General features: G+C 36.7%; 1 protein-coding gene across 4 annotated transcripts in view; it reads left to right on the top strand.

Annotated features, from left to right (window-relative positions):
- Positions 1 to 262: 262 nt before the first annotated feature.
- Positions 263 to 22,610, top strand: part of pabpc1l (poly(A) binding protein, cytoplasmic 1-like) — a 64,043-nt gene continuing 41,695 nt past the window's right edge. For 2 of the 4 annotated variants that reach the window (XM_084390015.1, XM_084390014.1), the window contains exon 1: positions 263 to 435. The gene's annotated coding sequence lies outside the window, so the exon portion shown is untranslated. The remainder of the gene's footprint in view (positions 436 to 22,610) is intronic. The other 2 variants (XM_084390016.1, XM_084390017.1) reach the window with 2 other exon arrangements.

Genomic DNA, 22,610 nt, shown 5'->3' with positions numbered 1-22,610 from the left:
CCTACACATTTACTTACTCAAGTGTTGCTGAAAATTAAAGATGTCTCACACACTTGGAGAGTTAGGCACTCTTGTATTACTGGTCCAGAAATGTTCCCAAAATAGACAACAGATGATTATTGAATGTAGGCCTACTACAGCACAATAAATTAACATCATCGTTGTTGCCCACATTTTATCTAATTTATCGTACATAGGAAGTAATATAAATCATTGTACATTGAGCTCGCACAAGAACTACTTTCACACGCGGAACAAGACGGAAAAAAAGTTCTCACAGATGAGTTTTAATTGGTAGGCTACACAGTGGAGCGCGTTACAAATGACAGGTGTTCCTCAGTAATAATTAAACTGACACTAAAACAGTCACAACGGGGTGGAGCCCTCTTGCAGCTTACACTGAAGGATATGCTTATTTGCTCCACATTACACCAGGTAACTGTAACTAACATTGTTTCTACAGAGGGTTTCTTGTTTTAAAAGTTTTTAAAATAAAACTTTCATTAAGTTTTTGGACAAAGATACAGTGGCTGGCGAGTGCCCAATTTTAACGATTCACATATAGTAGCCTAGCCTATTCACGTATACAATATAGCCTATGCAATATCTCATATGCATGTGAAATTTAGCAAAATTTTGAAAATTAATAGCAAATCTTATTTTTCGCGTTTCAGTGAATTTGAAAATGAGCTGTGATTGAAGACAAGGTAGTTGTCCGTTATAAATAAAAGTTAATGAGTAAATGGCAGCATCACTATTCCCAACTCGTCCCGCAGAGCAGATCACAGCAGGGCAAGCATTCTCCACTCCGGATCACGTGATAATAAAAGCAAAATGATTTTCTGTAAAAGTAGTCCAATTTCCAAACACTGTTATCGCCATTTCTTCTTGCATGCGTCCGCCATGTTAGTTTATTCTAAAGTCGAGATTTCCCGTGTAGCCTATACAGTCAGGACTCTGGTTGTTTGTAAAATCAATCTGCCTGTGTGGTGTGCTGTCTTGTATGGAATTCCAAAGCTGCCAAAATAATAAATAAATTTAAAAAATACATGAATATACAAGGAAATGTAATAAATAAATAAATACCAAAAAGGTTACACTTTATTTCCATAGTCCACTTTAGGCATTCTACCAACTATAAATAACTGCAGCTACATGTCAACTATCCCTCATTAGAGTATTAGTAGACTGTAGTTGACTGTCAGTAGACTGGTAGGTTATAGTTAGGGGTCAAGTTACTTAGCCTATAGTAAGTAGAATATCTGTTGGAGGACCAACAAAATAAAGTGTTAGCAAATATTATTCATACAGTCTACTAAAACTCTAATGACAGTTAGTTGACGTAGCTGCAAAGTTACTTATGGCGCTTTTCCACTACACAGTAGGCTACCAGCTCGACTCGCCTCGCCTTTGTTTGGTTTTCCACTGTTTAAAAGTTGTACCTGTTGTAAAAGTTGTACTTTTTTTCGTATCACTTCCGGCGAGGTTCTGAGCGAGCTAGCTAAGGCGATACCAGAGAACGTTGGCGATACTAAAATGTGACGTGAAAACACGGCAGACTGCTGATTGGTCAGAGAGAATCGTCACTATTCACTGCGTCATCTGTGTTGACCCACCTGGAAACACTGGATTTTCTGTTTCAGAATGGGAGGTATGTTAAACCTGAGAAAGCAGAGTAAGTCAAGCCCGTTTCTGAAAGAGAGGTAACTTGTATGCAGAGTCAGTTACCATGGTAACTTACTCTTTGAACCTAACCTGGTCAGGGAGCAGGTTTTCTTCGGTAAACCCAGAGTTTCTATCGGTCTCCTCCCCTTTTTTAAAGAGGAAGTGGTGTTTAAACACCATTCATTCTTTCAGTACATTTTTATTAATAAAATTAATCTTTTATTAATAAATAAAATATTGCTATTTTTACTGCAGTTTTTTTCTATTCTATATAACTCCTTAACTGGCAACTGAAAATACAGTAGTAGATTAGAGTTACATAATGTGGTTCTAAACAAATTCTACAGAATTAAACTTTGGCATTTACTGGAAATCACTGAACTGTGTTGATCTGCCTACCTACCTGTTTATACTTAGATTTAAACTTCGATTCTCCACATAAAAATGTGAAAAAATCTGAATGTGTAGGTTGTTTGATGTGTAGACACATAATATTAACATTACCTCTGTAGGCCTCTACAGATAGGCCTCTCTGTGGCAGCAGAAACTATTTATCCCCATCGTCCTGTGAAGATGAGCATTTGGTTGAGTACACTTTATAACACTATTTGTCATAATTTCTGGTGTATTGAGTAGGCTACTTACAACTGCCTGCAGGTTCTGTTGGGACAGGAGGCTCCAAAAGACAGATATTACCATCAGAATCTTTTGGGACCAACAAAAAACCCAACCCAAAGTAAAATAAATGGAAATATCAAAAATAGCCTATATAAAAAAATAAATGTAAACCTCTTACATTTTATGAAGGCCCTTGGATCTTCGGGAGTGACTGGCTCTGAAGTCCCTCCAGGAATTCCCTCAGCCAAAAATGCTGCTGCACTGCTAGACACTGGATGCTATTTAGTTATTTAATATGTCAAATGTTTGTAAAGTCAGGTAGCCTACACCCATGATATGCTCAAGCCTTACTTGATTGAATTATGGTTTTATATTTAATTTTCAGCTGCTGCCATTTTCTTTTAATACCTGCAGGATTGCCCCTACATGAAAATTAAAATTAGGTTGAATAACATACTGTTCTTCCAGTTTCACCGCTCTGATATTATAACAGTTGGGTAAGTTACTTGTATTACTAACTACAAATGACATCTTCAACAGTGTAATTAGATTAATGCAATAATGACTATCTTTAGAAAGCATTGGTCTACTTATTACTAATTACTAAATCCCATATCAACCTCAACCAATTGAACAATACAAGGAGAGACAAGAAACTGCACTTTTAATGCTTTCAAATAAACAATATACAATTGCATGAATTATTCTTGAATTGACCAAAGTGTGTAGAGGGAGAAGGTTACATTAAAAATATACCTTTTAAAAATGTATGTTAAATATACAGAATTGTTAGTCTAATGCAATTACATCTGATTTTACTTTAAATTACAGAAGAATTAAGAGTAATCCCTTTAATTAAATTACAGTATTAATGTTCTAATACTGTAAAATTACAGTAATAATGTTTATACTCTCCATATGCTTGTAGAAGCACATCCAGTTCTGCTGGTGAGAAATACGAAGACCTCTTTTTGTCTGGCGCTGTTGCCATGGTGACTCATAATATCTGCGCTCCATTGATAATGGCTTTTTATAGTTGTGGTGCACGCGCTTATCTCAGGGTAAGTCAACTCAGAGTTCAAGGTTTAACTCAGAGTTGGTTGAACCTCCTTTCTGAAACAGGCCCCGGTGTGTGTTGCGTACTTTTATTTCCTTATGTGTAATAGTATTTTTTTTCCACATTTATTTATTTATTTATTTCCACATTTCTTTGTCTGTATGGTAATGAGGGTGGTGTAGGCTATTTTACTTCAGACATAGCAGTCGAGCTCAGAGCGCTGGTATAGGCAAGAAAGTGGTACTCACTCAGGGCCAGAGTGGCTATCGCAGGGCCAGCCCACATATATAAAAAAAAAAAACTAAAAAAAAAACAATAGTTTTATTCAGCAAGGATGCATTAAATTGATCATCAATAGTTAGATTAAAGACATTTATAATGTTCTAATGTTCAAATGATTCTATTTCAAATAAATTCGATAGAACTTTCTATTCATGAAAGAATCCTAAAAAAATTGCACAACTGTTTTCAACATTGATGATAATAATAATTAATGATTTTTGAGCATAATTAACATATTAGAATGAATTCTGAATTTCTGAAAATTCAGCTGACATCACATGAATAAATAACATTTTAAAATATATTCAAATAGAAAACAGTTATTTTAAATGGTAATATTTCACAATATTACTGTTGTTGTTGTATAATCAAATAAATCCAGCCTTGGTAAGCATAAGAGACTTTGCACGACAGTGTATGTTCTTTCTTTTCTGTTGTTGTTGTTTTTTTATTATTATTATTATTTTAAATAATGGAAAACATTTTGGGTTATCTGTCTGTTTTTAAAAAGTAAACGAGTTAACAATTTTGTAAGGCAGTCAAACCTCCCTTCCAAATAATACTAAATAATAAAAAAACATCAAGACAATCTCAAAGTTTTTAAACAGCTAAGCCATATTGATGTCTGATATTCATTTTAATTTATTTAACTTTAAGTTGTATGTGCAGTATGCTTATTAATAAGTTTGATTCTAGAATGTTTGCCTAAAAAGTGTAGTATATTATTGGTTATTTATCTGTATATTCCTGTTAAAACCATAGACTGTAAAAAAAAAAATATGGACGTAGTGTCCGTGACATCACCCGTAGGTTTCTGAAGAGCTTTTTGAATCCCAAAGTGGGCGGAGCGCATCATTTTATGGTGTTTTGATAAACCGAAGATGGGCAAAGAGGCGGGATTAGGTGAGGTGACGTGACCGCTAACAGATAGCAGACAAACGGCTAGTAGTGACAGCAGCGGCAATCCACCTGTCACTCAAGTGGCCACGCCCTTAATTATGCAGAACTTTAAGGCTTAATATAATTTAAATGGATGAGTTATTTAAAAAAATCACCCCCCTCACAGTTGTCATGAAGGGCAAAATTTGCTATATGGGCCATTCTACAGAATTGGTGCAAAGTCAGAGTTGGAAACATCTTGAATTTTTTTTGTTTTTTTACACAAATTTTGCATGTATGTAAATTGTATAATATCCAAGGTACGCTTTTCTAGTAATTGTGCAGTTAATTCTCATATTGTATTTTTAGAAAATCCTGGAATATTTTCCTTCTCCCCAAATTTGTCACTACCGAAACACAATATTAAATAATTTATTAAGAAGGCTTATAATGACCTATTAAGATTTTGTTTACATCTACCTTATAAATATATATTTTTTCTATTTAAAAAAAATATTTTTACAGGTTAAATCAATAAAGGTTATAATTTTAATAATATTTTAAATGTAATTTATGAGATTTGTTGTATTTTGAACCCAATCTTTCTTTGTAGAAGGCATAAAATTTATACACACACACACACACACACACACACACACACACACACACACAGATTTGTTTCAAGATGTCCATGTCTTTCTTTCTTCAGTCAAAAAGAAATTAAGGTTTTTGATGAAAACAGAAGCAAGAAGAACAGAGCAAGGCGAGCATTTGTGCTTATAAAACTTAAACTTTTTTATTTATTTTTGAAATGACCGATCGTTTCGCTAGATAAGACCCTTATTCATCGTCTGGTATCGTTTAAAGCCCTTTGAAGCTGCACTGAAACTGTCATTTGGACCTTGAACCGTTTGGGGCCCATTGAAGTCCATAATATTGACAAAAATCATGGAATGTTTTCATCAAAAACTTTAATTTCTTTTCGACTGAAGAAAGAAAGACATGGACATCTTGGATGACATGGGGGTGAGTAAATTATCAGCAAAAGTTTTTTTTTAAAGTGAACTAATCCTTTAAGTATTCCTCGTACTTCACTGGGTCTTCCCTCAACCTTTGTTTGTATCCTCTCTGTCTCTCTGTTGTAGTTTTTGTCATGTTGGTGTTTTCTGTCATTCTCCCTGTCAAGTTAATCATAGAAATTAACATTACTGACAACAACCTTACACCTATAGTATCATGGACTGCAACCTTAAGTAATTGTAACCTCATCACATTACAGAATTTTAACAGAATCTTGCATACTAAAACACTAGGCAAGGCAAGGCAAGGCAAGTTTATTTATATAGCACATTTCATACACAATGGCAATTCAAAGTGCTTTACATAGAAGAAATTAAAATAATAAAAGAAATAAGAATAATTAAAACAGTTTAGAAAAATAAAATACAGTACAGTACAAACAGTCGGACGAGCATTGGCACAGTGCTCATTCAGTAAATGCATAGCTAAACAGATGTGTTTTGAGTATGGATTTGAATGTGATTACTGTAGGAGCACATCTGATCTCCTCTGGAAGCTGGTTCCAGCTGCGGCTGGCATAATAGCTAAAAGCGGACTCGTCATGCTTAGAGTGAACCCTTGGTATTTCTAGCTGATATGATCCTAGTGATCTGAGTGATCTATTGGGTTTATATTCAGTGAGCATATCTGCTATGTATTGAGGTCCTAGGCCATTGAATGATTTATATACCATTAATAATACTTTAAAATCAATCCTAAATTTAACTGGGAGCCAGTGTAAAGACCTGAGGACTGGTGTGATATGTTCATATTTTCTGGTTCTGCTCAGAATCCTGGCGGCAGCGTTCTGTATGAGCTGCAACTGTCTTATGGTCTTTTTGGGAAGTCCAGTGAGGAGTCCATTACAATAATCCACCCTGCTGGTGATGAAAGCATGCACAAGTTTCTCTAAGTCTTGTCTGGAAACAAAGCATCTAATTCTTGCAATATTTTTCAGATGATAGTATGCTGATTTAGTTATTGCTTTGACATGACTACTGAAACTAAGGTCTGACTCTAGTGTCACACCAAGATTCCTGACTTGATGTTTAGTTGTTTGACCCCTAGAGTGAAGGTATGCATTCACCTTGAGAACTTCATCTTTGTTTCCAAACGCAATGACTTCAGTTTTGTCTTTGTTTAACTGAAGAAAGTTTTGACACATCCAATTGTTGACTTCATTAATGCATTGGCACAGGGAGTCAATGGGGCTGTAGTCGTTAGGCGATAGGGCTAAGTAAATCTGTGTGTCGTCTGCATAGCTGTGGTAAGAGATTTGGTTCTTTCTCATTATTTGGCTCATTGGGAGCATATACAGGTTGAACAGGAGTGGTGCAAGAATTGAGCCTTGAGGGACTCCGCATGTCATGGATGTCCACTCAGACTTATGGTCTCCTATACTCACATAATAACCTCTCCCATCTAAGTATGACCTGAACCATTTTAGAACTATCCCAGAAATCCCCACCCAGTTTTCCAGTCTGTCAAGAAGTATGTTATGATCGACAGTGTCAAATGCAGCACTGAGGTCGAGTAGTACCAGCACTGATAATTTGCCTGAATCAGTATTTAAGCGAATATCGTTTATTATCTTTATGAGCGCTGTCTCTGTGCTGTGGTGCGGTCGGAAACCAGATTGAAAATGGTCAAAGGATCCATTCAAGCTCAAGAATTTGTTCAGCTGATTGAAGACAACTTTTTCAATGATCTTGCCTATGAAAGGAAGATTTGAGATCGGCCTATAGTTGCTTAATATGGTCTTATCTAGATTGCTCTTTTTCAGGAGGGGCTTGACAACTGCAGTTTTCAGGAAGTTTGGAAAACTCCCAGAGAGAAGTGAGGCATTTACCACTTCTAGAAGATCTGCTTCTAAACTGTTTAACACACTTTTGAAAAAAGATGTGGGAAGTGTGTCAAGAGCGCAGGTTGATGTTTTAAGGTGCTGCACTACTAAAACATACTACAGTAGTAATTATTTGCATAACTGTACTAAAATGTAGTTTATTCCTCCAAATAAAGGATTATGTGTTCCCTTTTGTCACTACCAAAACAATAATGTCACAACCGAAACTTCAAGACATGTTACGGTTGTGACTGTTTTGGTAGTGACAATTTTAGATACTTTTGAGCCTAGCTCGAAGATGCTAATCAGCACATGGTTAGCAATCACTGGTCAGAACAGTTGAACACATATAACAACTAAATTTTATGGAATAACATCCAAAAAAGTTTTCTCAATAGCAGAAAAAATGAGTTTGGTAGTGACATTCCTTAAAGTTACAACACAGATTTTTAGACTTTAGAACACATTTACTTCAAAATGATGGGATCAATCTACTCACCATATAGCACATGAGAGAGAGGGACACAGGAATATTTCCTGATCAAAAATGTAGGGCTGTGGTTAAAATCAGTCTCAGCCAATGGACTACAACATTCACTGTTTTGGTAGTGACATGAAAATGCGGGACAAGTTTTTTTTAGATAAAGTTTCATGATTTAAAAATAAAAAATAAAATAAATATTTTTTTTAACTTCATTTTTTAAAAGAAAACAAAAATATATTTTTTAAAACAAGAATGGAAAAATTTGCAAAAAAATTTTCAATATAATTTTCACAAGTTGAAATTTAGGGGTTAGGGTTTGGGACAGCCACCTCCTAATTGAAAGTAGCCCATAAATAATGATTTTATATATGTAAAGCTTACTGATATCTTAAATATTATTGTGGGTTTCAATAGATAATTGAAGGATCTTAGTAAACATCTAAGATTTTAATAATTAAATGCTTTTCAAATGTGTTTTTTGGATGAGGGACAGCAGTTTGCACCAATTCTGTAGAATGGACCATATAGACCAAAACCACTTTTTGTACCAGGCTGTAATCATATTTCTTTTTCTGCTGTAAAGTTGGACATTTTAACATGTAGTCTAGGTCCTGGGTAAGATTTGTATGCACTTCATTTAGCGGAGAATATCTCAACCGTTATAGACTAATATGATCCTATTGAACAACGTGGGATGTGTGCCAAAATCTCTACCCGGGACGAAAGTCCTGAAAATGATCACAACCGGTGACACTATCATCACACTACAGGTGAATGGGACTTTTTTTTTTTCCTTTATAGATATCCTCATAAATTTCTACCAGTTTAATCTTCATATTAAGAGAAATACTTTTTGTATTACACTTTGTCTTGAAAATAAAATAAAATAAAATAAAATATGCGAATTAGGCAATATCTCATTAAATATGCGTACATATAAACCCTTGAAGCTACAGATTTTCTGAGGTGATCACAATGACCATGATTATAAGGTCATAGAGTGTAAGCACTGATTTGATATAAAGAAAATGGCTAAAAAACAATTTGACGACCTGCGCATTGCTGCGTTCGATAGTAATGCCTTTAAGATGGACTTTGAGAGGACCGCTTGCACCTCAACTAATGCATGAAAACCTATACAAAGAGCCTATTATCAACAGCAGCTTTGGGTCCAAGCACCATTTACAGATGCCACCTCGATCTTAAATGCAGATGCTTATGGTTTTGTAAGAAAGGACAGTTTATTAGTCCCTGAAATTGTAATCTCAAAACCTGAAGGTTTGCCAGATCCCTGCTCATGTGGCAAGTGTGCACACAAGAATGGGTGTCCCGTTGTTGCAAGTACTGCAAATGCAAGGGAGGCAATAGTTGTAAAAATCATATAACTGAATGAGCTCTCATCATCATCCCCATACATGGAATCTGTTGCGAAAGATTTACCTTGCAACACAGGGAATAAACCTGTTGTTTTGTAATAATAATAATAATAATAACCTTTATTTTTTATGGCGCCTTTAAATGTACATCTCAAAGCGCTGTACAGAAACAATTAAAACTACAAAGATACAGCACACAAAGAGACATAATATACTGTAAAATAAACATAAAAGACAATAAATCAAATAAAGCTAACCTAAAAAAAAATTGTTTTAAGCTGTGATTTAAAAACCAAAAGATTTAGCTTGCCTAATCTCAATCGGTAGAGAATTCCAAAGGTTTGGAGCTAATGAAGAAAAAGCCGTCTCCCATTAATCTTAAACGAGTTGAGGGAACAGTTAAAAGACCAGTTTCCAGAGAACGAAGATCGCGTTACGGAGTATATGGAGTTAAAAGCTCGGTCAAGTATTGAGGTGCCAAACCATGCAGTGCCTTCTAAGTAAGCATCAAAATTTTGAAGTCCACCCTAAACCTAATGGGAAGCCAGTGCAAAGACTCCAAAACGGGAGTAATATGGCCTCGTATATTAGTTCTAGTAAGGATTCTGGCAGCTGAATTTTGCAAAACCTGCATTCTGTTTAAGGTAGCTTTTGATGTCAGATTTGTTTGAAACTCCACATTTGAGCCATCAAGAGTTAGAGTGACCGGCTCTGCTTTGCGTAGTTGGTGGGGTGAACCAACAAGCATAATCTCAGTCTTTTCACTGTTAAAACAAAGAACATTATCTGTCATCCATTCCTTCATCTTAGAAATACGCCCAGAGAGAAAATTAGCCGGCACAATTTCATTAGGTCTAAAATGAATGTAGATCTTGGTATCATTTGCATAGAAGTGAAATTTTAGACCAAGTGATCTCAAAAGCTGGCCAAGAGGATAAACATACATATTAAAAAGAAGAGGGCCCAAAATTGACCCCTGGGGGACGCCAGACTGCACAACATTAACCTCAGATCTAAATCCACCCATGGCAACGAACTGCTTCCGATAAAAAAGGTAGGACTTAAACCAATTAAGAACAGTATTTGAAACCCCAAAAACAGTTTCAAGACGAGTAATTAAAATTGAGTGATCAACAGTGTCAAAAGCGGCACTGAGATCAAGTAGGATCAAAACTGAAAGAATGTTTTGTCAATATGTTTTGTATTTCTCACTTTAAGTTAACATTCCAATGTCACTTAAAGGAGAAGTTCACTTTTAAAATGAAAATTCTGTCATCATATACTCACCCTCATGTTGTTTCAAACCTGTATGAATTTCTTTCTTCTGCTGAACACAAAGGAAGTTATTTAGAAGAATGTCAGTAACCAGACAGTTTTTGGGTCCCAATGACTTCCATAGTATATTTTTTTCCTACTATGGAAGTCATTGGGACCCAAAAACTGTCTGGTTACTGACATTCTTCTAAATATCTTTCTTTGTGTTCAGCAGAAGAAAGAAATTCATACAGGTTTGAAACAACATGAGGGTGAGTATATGATGACAGAATTTTCATTTTAAAAGTGAACTTCTCCTTTAATATCACCATAACTGTTAAACTGTATGTATATAGGGCCTCTTTGGCCTGGTTTCACAAACAGGGCTTGGATTAAGCCAGGCCGTAGTTCAATTAGGATATTTAAGTAGCTTTTATAATCATGCCTTTGAAAAAAAAAAAAAAAACATTACTCGTGTGCATCTTGAGACAAAGCAATGGCACTGACATATTTTAAAGGGGTCCTGTTATGCCCTTTCATGAAGTCTTGATTTGGTTTTTGTGGCACCTGTTTGGGAAATGTCCCGCCCCTCCCATAACTGCAAGTTCATCTCTAGTGTAAATATGAATAAGTGTCCATTTCAAACCAATTAAAGCCAGATTCAGCCCCTGAAAATGTTCAAATTAATTTTAACCACTCCAAGTTCCTCAGCCTTATGAAGGTCAAATAAACATGTTTTGGAAATGTTGTGGAAAAAAGTGTCTCTTTGACATAGTGACAACACTGTCTTCTGCAGCTCAACCAGACCAATTTAATCTGGGACTAGGCTTAAACCTAGTCTGTGAATATGGGAGATTATCTTTATCCCAAACATGGCTGTAAAAAATCGTCAGGTCAGGATTCAGATCTGATAACAGACACGGAAGTATGTGCATGTGAAATTATCCAGTATTAATCACATTTAAATGCGCTGGATGGGTCTGATAAGAGCTTGCGTTTATTGTCGTTGAGACCGGCAAACCACCTCAGAACGCCGAGAAGAACCAGCGCCCATTTCACTGAAGTCTATGCAAATTTACATTACATTTGTGTTTCCTGATTTTGCATGCACATGTGAAAGTTAAAATGCTTAAACTCAGGGCCTGACCATCATAGAAAATGAGAGATGCATCCCCCCCCCCACCCGAATAATTAGAAATGGCCAAGTCAAGTCATCTTCATTTATATAGCGCTTTTAACAATGTAGATTGTTTCAAAGCAGCTTTACAGAATAAACATATAATTTAAGGTAACAGAGATTGTTTTGGCTTTATAGCGGTTCTTTAATAAAGATATTTTCCAGCTAAAGTTAGTTTTGATTGATTCGCTTCGGTCGCAACGATCATTTGTTTGTAAATTAGGGGCCGATAAGACGACTCCATTCTCTCTACGCAGACTTTAAACACGAACCTGTGATAAACGCTGATGGCGTTCACATGCGCATTAAGAATTGGTTCTATAGTTATGTGTGTTTGAATATGTGCGCAGGTTTGTAATTCCCTACAAAACAAGCCTAAACAAAGTACTGGTCTTTCCTTATAAATTGATACAGAATTTTATTTTATTTTGTCACTTTGGGGTAGGTACGCGAAAAGAAATTTTCCCGACAACGCTTTATCTGTAGAGTGGGAAAGGGATCCTCCATAGGGAGAGACTAGTTGGCACTTCAGCACTGCGTTGTCATCGGGTCCAGGCGAAGGTCCTTCATCAGATCTGGATACGGCCTGGATCCGGCAGGCTGAGGGAAATCCTCGGGATAAACAAAGACACTAAAATTAGCGTAGATGCCATTCTTCTTATGATGTAACGAGTACATCAGGATTTATGGGAAGTGTTCCTAATCTATGCAGCCTAACATTGAATTATAGAAGTCTATAATGTATTATGTGAATGCTAGGTCAAAGAGATGTCTTTAATCTAGCTTTGAACTGACAGAGTGTGTCTGCGTCCTGGACAATGGTAGGAAGACTGTTCCAAAGTTCCCAAACCTGTCCTGGAGTACCCCCAACGCTGCACGTTTTCTTTGTCTCCCTAATCAAACACACCTGATTCAACTCATCAGCTCATTATCACATAGGTTAATGAGCTGATGAGTTGAATCAGGTGTGTTTAAGTAGGGAGACAAAGAAAACGTGCAGTGTTGGGGGTACTCCAGGACAGGTTTGGGAACCACTGTTCTAGGTATTATTAACTGGCCGGAATTTTGAGATTGCAATAGACGTGAAGGACTATAATGCGTTAAGAGCTCGCTTAAGTACTGCGGAGCTAAACCATTTAGTGCTTTGTAAGTAATCAGCAATATTTTAAAATTGATGCGATGTTTAATAGGCAGCCAATGCAATGTTGACAGAACCGGGCTAATATGGTCATACTTCCTGGTTCTGGTAAGAACTCGAGCTTCTGCGTTTTGAACCAGCTGTAGTTTGTTTATTAAGCGTGCAGGGCAACCACCCAGTAGAGCATTACAATAATCTAGCCTTGATGTCATGAACGCATGAACTAATTGTTCCGCATTTGTCAATGAGAGCCTATGGCGTAATTTAGATATATTTTTAAGATGGAAAAAAGCGGTTTTACAGATACTAGACACGTGACGTTCAAATGAAACATTGGTATCAAAGAGCACACCCAGGTTCCTAACCGACGACGAAGACTTAACAGAGCAGCCATCAAGTGTTAGACAGTATTCGAAGTTATTACGTGTGGGAGTTTTTTGTCCAATAATTAGAATTGTTTTTTTCAGAAGTAGGAAATTACTAGTTTACCAATTACCAATTTTTTATATCAGCTATGCATTCCATTAATTTTGTGAATTGGTAAGTTTCGTTAGGTTTTGAAGAAATATACAGCTGAGTATCGTTATTATAACAGTGAAAACTAATGCCGAGCTTCCTAATGATATCTCCTAATGGTAGCGTGTACAGAGTGAACAACAGCGGTCCTAGTACTGAGCCTTGTGGTACGCCATACTGAACTTGTGATCGATAAGACATCTCTTCATTTACTGCTACAAACTGATAACAGTCAGATAAGTATGATTTAAACCATGCTAATGCAATTCCACTAATGCCAACATAGTTTTCTAGTCTATTTAAAAGAATGTTGTGGTCAATGGTGTCAAATGCAGCACTAAGATCAAGTAACACTAATAGAGAGATACAACCACGATCGAATGATAAGAGCAAATCATTTGTGACTCTAATGAGAGCAGTCTCAGTACTATGGTACAGTCTAAATCCTGACTGAAAATCCTCGCAGATATCATTTCTTTCAAGAAAGGAACACAGTTGTGAGGATACTGCTTTTTCTAATATCTTTGACAGAAAAGGCAGATTTGAGATAGGCCTGTAATTGACTAATTCTGTAGGATCAAGTTGCGGTTTTTTAACAAGCGGTTTAATCATAGCCAGCTTGAAGGTTTTTGGTAAGTATCCTAGAGACAAAGACGAATTAATGATATTAAGAAGAGGATCTATGACCTCTCTTTCAGTAGCGTAGTCGGTATAGGGTCTAACATACATGTTGTAGATTTAGATGAATTAACGAGTTTGCAAAATTCTTCCTCTCCTATAGCGATACATGAATCAAATTTTTCCTTAGGGAGACTAAAATGCACTCCCTGATGCAATACTGTAGTAGACGGTTGCATAGTTATAATTTTGTCCCTGATATTATCAGTCTTATAAGTGAAGAAGTTCATAAAGTCATTACTGCTGTGCTGCTTGGAAACTTCTGGGTTTGAAGCTTTCTTTTTTTGTTAGTTTAGCCACTGTTTCAAATAAATACCTAGGGTTTTGTTTATTTTCTTCTAATAGGGTTGAAAAATAAGCAGATCTAGCAGCTTTTAAAGCGGGGCTCAGTAGTTTCGGGATTTCTTCGCTGTATTCTCGCTTTTTGCTCGCAGGTTTCTCTCTAGAGCTCCCCCCACAGCTTCGGAATAGATATTTGACAACACTGTTGTAAAAACTCGTTGGCGATTCTCAGACACCAGAGGCTAGTAGATCAACGACATCAAAGCAGATGGGACATTCTTTAAAACGTCTTCTTCATTCGGGTTCGAACAGCGTGAGGGAGCGCAATAATGACAGCATTTTAGCAGATTTCTTTTGGCCGTAAAGCAATTGTTTACATCGCGAGACCTGATATCACGCGATACTTCCTGATGCGGCCCGCCGGCTCAAAGTTGCAAGTGCGAATTTTCCGCTCACGGGCACCAGGGGGGTGCTAAACGACCACCATTCAACCCGAAATAAGTAATATAACCATGACTCCGAAGCTGTTAAGGTAAAAAAGTTACTTAGTTCACCTCTAAAGCCTCTCTGTAAGTAATCAAGCTCTCCTTCCATGAAATCTGAAAAACCTCTAGTTTTGTTTTCTTAGTTGCGCTCCATTTTTCTGACTGCTCTCTTAAGGGCCCAAGTGTGCAGGTTGTACCACGGCGTTGGACTATTTTCTTTAATCTTCTTTAAGCGCAACGGAGCAACTGTGTCTAAAGTGCTGGAAAAGAGAGAGTTAAAAGATTCTGTTGCAATATCAAGTTCTTCTAAGCTATCTGGGATGCTGAGGTGATGAAACTGATTAGGAAGATTATTGATAAAGCAGTCTTTAGTGGCAGAAGTGATAGGTCTAACATATTTATAACACGGAGTCGGCTTTGCAGCCTTGGCTAAATGTAGTTTACACGAGACTAGATAATGATCTGAGATGTCATCGCTCTGCTGCAGAATTTCAACGGCATCAACATTTATTCCGTGTGATAATATTAGATCTAGAGTATGATTACAACGAGTAGGTCCTGACACGTGTTGTCTAAGTCCAATTGAGTTTACAATGTCTTTAAATGCCAATCCCAATGCATCTTTTTCATTATCTATGTGTATATTAAAATCACCAACAATTAGTACTTTATCTGCAGTCAATATTAATTCTGATAGAAAGTCCGCAAATTCTTTGATTAAAATCTTTATGGTGCCCTGGTGGCCTGTATACAGTAGCCAGCACAAATCTCAAACGTGATTTATCGTTTACACTATATATTTTTACATTAAGCACCAACACTTCAAAAGAAGTATACTTAAAACTTGATTTCTTAGTGGTTTTGAAAAATTACTATAAATTACAGCAACACCTCCCCCTTTGCCTTTCAGACGAGGTTCATGTTTATAACAGTAATCTTGCGGGGTGGACTCATTTAAAGTAATGTAATTGTTTGGTTTTAGCCAGGTTTCTGTCAAACACAACACATCTAGATTATAGTCTGTAATCATATCATTAACAATAAGTGCTTTTGGAGTAAGGGATAGAATATTCAGCAACCCAAGCTTTAGCATTTGCTCATCTGTATTATAGCTGTTTTTCATGTGTTGAACATCAATTACATTTTTAACCTTAGATGGGTTTGGATGTTTTTTGGATTTCCAAAATCGGGGAACAGACACAGTTTCTATATGATGATAGACAGGAGCAATCGATCAGCCAATTCTCAAATTATTGGCTGGATACTTGTTGCACTCTATTGTGTCTTGGTGGGAACGATCTAATGCTTAACAAATCGACTGTATCTTTCCTACACTCACTTAGAACATTTGATGCACGTAACTGAGCACTCCGAAGAGTTTTTTAAACATTACTCCAGTCACTCACTGAGTGGCTTTGTCCAAGAGCGCGTAGCCTATTATTTTCGTTACGTGAATGCTTCACTTTGCGTGTAGGAATGTTTGAACCCAGACCACTATTCTATTTTTTTTTAAGCCCATTTACTAACATTTTTATATATAAAAATATAGCCTATATTACATTATCTTATATTCTGCCATATAAACAGTATAAAAAAACTAAATTAGAGCAACATTTATTTCCCTCAAACAACTCTGTTGGTATTATTATAGGTATTATTATAATTTTTTGTTGCATCTTATTTATTGCCACACTTTAATATATGAATTATATTATCAGAAAACTAAATGCATTTATTTTTGTCAGGCTTTTATTTGTGCTTAACAGATAAAACAAAGGGGCTGCACACTTAGGTTTATTGCTGCTGTAAATTTTACCTGCCACAAGATGGCACTGTTTTTGATGCTTTGAATCTTTAGAAACAATCAGGGAAAAGCTTAAAAGATTTAAGAGGCTTAATTTCTCCATCCCTACTCAATAGTTTTAGGCCTTTTTGCAAATGTTTCAATCAAGTTTAGCTATTTTAGAGATTCATTTAAAGTAAGGTAATTGTTTGGTTTTAGCCAGGTTTCTGTCAAACACAACACATCTAGATTATACACTGTAAAAAATTTCTAACCCTCCCAAATCAAAAATTTCAAGTGACCGATAACATCTAAATTTTTCAATTGGCCCAAGTGAAATTCTTGATGCAATAGTCTGTTAACATTGGCTCAATGATAAATAATACGTCAGACTAATTGAAAAATTTAGATGTTATCGGTCACTTGAAATTTTTGACTTGGGAATGTAATTTTTTTTTACAGTGTAGTCTGTAATCATATCATTAACAATAAGTGCTTTTGGAGTAAGGGATCGAATATTCAGCAACCCAAGCTTTAGCATTTGCTCATCTGTATTATAGCTGTTTTTTTATTTGTTGAACATCAATTAAATTTTTAACCTTAGATGGGTTTGGAGACTCATTTCCCAGACAGCAACATAGTGCTGGCCCAGATCTGGCCCACATCTGGTACGCGTGGAGTCTACATGTACCAGATGTTGCCCGGATCTGGGCTGACACTATGTTGCTGTCTGGGTTTGAGCCTGGTTTTAAAGATTAACTATCTTGCCAATCAGATTTATTATGACCCACCCCTCATGCACACACATTTGACTTTTCTCAAAGGCTGAATCTGAAAATGCCCCATAAAGCCTCATTCACTATTCCCTATGTTAGTCCACTGATACTTTTCACTTGGAGTGAATGAAAACGAGTAAGCGAATTCGGACAGCTGTTGAGGGTACATCGTTTGCACACTCATTTTTGCAGTGCAATGTGGGATTGAAAAAGTCCACTCAATAATGTCCACTATGGTTTTGGACACCACTACAAATGACTGTCCCCTCAAATAACGCCCTATTTGAGGGTATGGGGGAGATTTCGGATTCAGACCGACTGCGTCCCGCATAGGGGTGGGAATCTTTAGGCACCTCACGATTCGATTCGATTACGATTCAGAGGGTAACGATTATGATGCATTTTTTTTTTTTTTTTTTTTTTTTGTGACTACTTGGTACTTTTAAAGGAAAGTATTTATGATGACCCATAATGAATTTACTTCCAGTACTTCCTATATTAATTTTATTAATAAAACAAATGGAAGTGATTTGGCAAGTCAACTGTAAAGTTACATTAGCCAGCATATGCCCCAACATTGCAAAGAACCAACAGGAAAATAAATGTGTGCCTGTACTAGCAGCAAACTTGTAGTAAATGATTACAAACTTCAGCATATTCTGAATCTCTAGCATTTAATAATAGACTTCTAACCAACATCCTCCTGTTATTTCCAATGAGCAATATAATAATATAATATAATAATAAAAATAAAAAATAAACATTTTGCTGTAGCAAAATCACAAACAGTTTTCGTTCAAAAATATAGAATTATGTACCAGCAGTTCTCATTCAAACATAATGCTTGTGGACTTACGTATATTCTGAATAATTAAAGCCGCTTTTATACACAACTAAATAATAAAAAGTTATGACTTGAAATGTTTGCTGTATAGCCTACCACAATCAAAAACCGCTTATACAAAAAAGTGAATGAACATCTGCAAAGAGCACAGTCAAAATGTTACTTTTTGTGACTGGCATTGCACTGATACATACTGTGACTGCGGAGGGCAGTATAACGTACGTATAACAGATCGGTTTACAGCATATTGATGTGAAAACTAAACAATACAGAAAGCAGCTCTCATACAAAAAATACTAAATAGGTCACAATGAAACTGGCAATTTTCCATACGTTAGCTTTTAACGAAGAGGGTGCCGTTCGAATTTGGCGCTCAACCATCTGGTGTGTGCGCGTCTCTGTTATGTGCACGCCACAGACTGTCCGTGCACTGCACGTTCTGTCAATATTACGTTATTAGAAAAGAAAAAAATCTAATATTTTGTGACATTTGTGAATCGATTCAGAATCATCCACGTCCGCATCGCGATGCATCTAAGAATGTTTTTTTTTTTTTTTTACCCCTCGTCCCGCAGTACTACAAACCACGCCATTACTAATTAGGCTCATAATGGTCAAATCCAAATGGGGTTTTTGCGCCCTTGAAGGGCACTTCGGCAAGGGGACGCCATTTGTAGGGGTGTTCCAAACGAAAGTGAACAACTGAATCCCTTTGCGAAGGGCCCTTCCACAAGGCCGTTAGCGTAGGGTAGGCTACATGCGATGATAAATTTACTTCCTTCAAGTGACCATTTACGTCATGTGACCCAGCGAATACTCGTGATTCATTTTAAAGCTAAGTGGATGGCAGGAGAGTTCGAGTTAATTTACAAACATAGCAATTTAAGTTGTTTTTTGTTTGTAATATATTTCACACATTTGTGTCATGTTTAAATACTGTAAGATTCATAGGTAGGAAATGTGTTAGGTTAATGCAGGGTCGAAAGATGGGATGGTCGTGCGGACACACACACACACACACACACACACACACACACCACATAACACATAATTTAAAAAACTTTTGATATAAAATGTATATTTATTTGCAACTGTTATGTTAACAGCAATAATACAATAAATATAGCTGCGAGCAGCAATATAATATAATATAATATAATATAATATAATATATATAAACCCTAACATCATTCAAACTGCAAAGTGTTAACTTATATTTGTGTACAGTCGAAATAAAACACAACATTGTGCTTTTGTAAAATAAATTCAAGCAATCTGCCCATCACTAATTTTAAAATTAAACTAAAATGCTCACGGCTGCACGGGCATTCATAACGGTGCGCGTCCATGGCGAGGAACGAGCAGAACAGAGTCAACGTTTTTTAGTTCAGTCCTACTTCCATAGGAATTAATTGAAAACGCTCGCTCTGCACCATTATCCATGTCAGTGCGGACGAACATATTTTACTTTCGTTTTTAAGTTAGCGATTCAAAAGCCCCCTGCGGTGTCACACGTTGATTAACCGGTGTTAAAATATTCTCACCGTCACATACCTAGTATATTTTTATATAGATACAATAGGCCTACCTGATTTTGAACACAAGAGGGCAGTATAGCACTATGAATGACATTTATTTTTGGACTAAAGAAATATTCTGGATGTTTTTAAACTTAAACAATTATTAAATTGAAAAAAAAAAAGAATAAAATGGGTTTATTTCTGATATTTGTATAATTTTATATAGAATTTTTAGAAGATATGAGGCTTTTAGTGTTTCCTTTTTTGACATTAATCCCTCGCCATAGCAAAACTGTTTGAGATATTTATTATCTGTTTACAATTTAGCATCTTTAATGTATTTTCATCATGTTGAAAAAGTTTAGTGGGAATAAAATAAACCACTTAAGAGGAGTGATTAAAAATTCAGAGGCTGATTTTGCAAAGAAATCAACATTCAAACCAAAATATCTGACTTCCTGATGCTCGGAGCTAATGACTGTGAATTAGAAAATTGTCCGACTCGATGAGACCAATATGCGTACTGATTTTTGCGACTGTACATAAAATTAACCTGACACACTTCCTGCTGCCAGTTGGTGGCGCTATAACTTTGACTCACGATAGTTACATACAAGTGATCGGCCTCTTACCACGAACACACTGCTGAAGTTTCATCAAGATCAGTTAATGTATGCAGAAGTTATAACACTTCGTTTTTATCTTTTCTCGCCATAAATTCGTTTCCTCGCCACGGCCAAACCGTTTGAAATATCAAAAATCCGTCCGCAATTTAGCATCCTCAATGTCTAGTTTCATCAAGATCAGTTAATGTGTGCAGAAGTTATTACACTTCGTTTTTATCTTTTCTCGCCATAAATTCGTTTCCTCGCCGCGGCCAAACCGTTTGAGATATCAAAAATCCGTCCGCAATTTAGCATCCTCAATGTCTTTACTTCATGCTGACCGAGTTTGGTGGCAATTGAAAGAATTGCCTAGGAGGATTATTTCAAATTCCAGAGCAAGCGTTCTCCAAACAACCCATAATAGCCGACTTCCTGTTGGGCTGGCGTAAAACTTGACCAAGGGAAAGTTGTTCGGCCCGATGAGATCTATACGTGTACTGAGTTTCATATTAATTCATGCAATCGTGTTTGATCTATGGACCAAGTTTTCAGACCCCGTTCAAGGGTGAAAAATCACCCCCACCCCTCACACACACAGAGAGAGAGAGAGAGAGAAAATTCTCCAGAAAAATCCACATTCAAACCAAAATATCTGACTTCCTGTTGGTCGGAGCTAATGACTGAAAATTAGAAAGTTGTCCGGCTTGATGAGAACAATATACATACCAAGTTTTGTTGCTGTAGATGAATCTAACCCCCCACTTTGGTCAAAAGGTGGCGCTACTGAGCCATTCCACCACGCCTGTTTCTGAAACTTTGCACATGTCTACTGGCTAATAAATGTGATGTGATGTGCCTGTCGAGTTTCATCCAATTTCAAGCATGCTAAGAGTCTCAAAAGCATCAAAAAAGAATATTAAAGTTCGATGCATTGCCATGGCAACAGTATCTAAGATATCAATAATCCTTTCACAGGTCTACATCTGCCGTGTGTCTACATTATACACATAAAGTTTGAGGCAAATCGGGTAAAAATAAGAGTGATTTCAAAGCATTTTGAAAGTGACAAACTTCCTGCTGACAGTTGGTGGCGCTATAACTTTGACTCACAATAGTCACATCCATGTGATCGGCCTCTTACAACGAACACACTGCGGAAGTTTTAATCAAGATCAGTTAATGTATGCAGAAGTTATAACACACTTCCTGTGTCCCATTATTCACCATAAATTCGTTTCCTCGCCACGGCCAAACCGTTCGAGATATCAAAAATCCGTTCTCAAGAATTCATCCTCAATGTCTTGACTTCATTCACACCGAGTTTGGTGGCGATCGGATGAATTCCCTAGGAGGAGTATTTCACATTCCATTGTATGCGTTTTCCAAACAACGTATAATAACCGACTTCCTGTTGGGCTTTTGTAAAACTTAGAGCACGAAGGTTGTTCGGCCCGATGAGATCTATATGTGTATTGAGTTTCATATTATTACATGCAAGCGTGTTTGATTTATGGACCAAGTTTTCGGACACCATTCCAGGGGGAGCTGTCGAGCCCCCCTGCCACGCCCGAGTACCAGCTTCAGTCCGGCCCTGATGGCCGCAGGTTCTGACGTGTGTGCAAAATTTCAAGAGTTTTTGAGCATGTTAAGGGCCCCAAAAGTGGCAAAAAGGCAATAAAAAAAAAAAAAAAATAAATAAATAAATCCTTACGGAAACAAAAGGCCCATTGCCCTTTCAGGGCTTGGGCCCTAATAAGACATTTCTGTTGTAAGAACAGCTTATCAGCTGATGGATACTGTGCTGCGTTATCATGGGAACATTCCCAGGTGAAGATAATGATGAAATCGTTGCTCTCTTCAGCAAGCGTTCTAAACGGCTGCATAATGGCACGCATGTGCCCTGCTACTCCAAAGTACCAACTTCGAGGGAATGGTTTGGAATGCACTTGGCGAAGGGAGCAGCGAAAGACAAAATTTTCTCATTATCTTTACCTGGGATGTTCCCATGACACCGCAGCACGGTGTCTATCAGCTAAATAGCTGTTTTTTCGACAAGAAGTTCTTATTATTGCTGTTAACATAACTGCAAAATAAATATTTTTATACAAAAGAAGTTTTGAAATATGCGTTGTATATCTTTGTGTGAGTGTATTTCTCTGCTCTCAACTTGGGTAATGCAGGGTCCAAAGATGAGAGAGCAAGTTTAATTTGAGAGCAGAGAAATACACTCACACGAAGATATACAACGCATATTTCAAAAGTTCTTTTGTATAAAAAATATTTATTTTG

The sequence above is a fragment of the Rutilus rutilus genome (genome assembly GCF_951802725.1).
Source record: "Rutilus rutilus genome assembly, chromosome: 19".
NCBI classification, from domain to species: domain Eukaryota; kingdom Metazoa; phylum Chordata; class Actinopteri; order Cypriniformes; family Leuciscidae; genus Rutilus; species Rutilus rutilus.
Note: the sequence above shows the minus strand (reverse complement) of the source record. Positions and strands in the feature narration are given on the sequence as shown.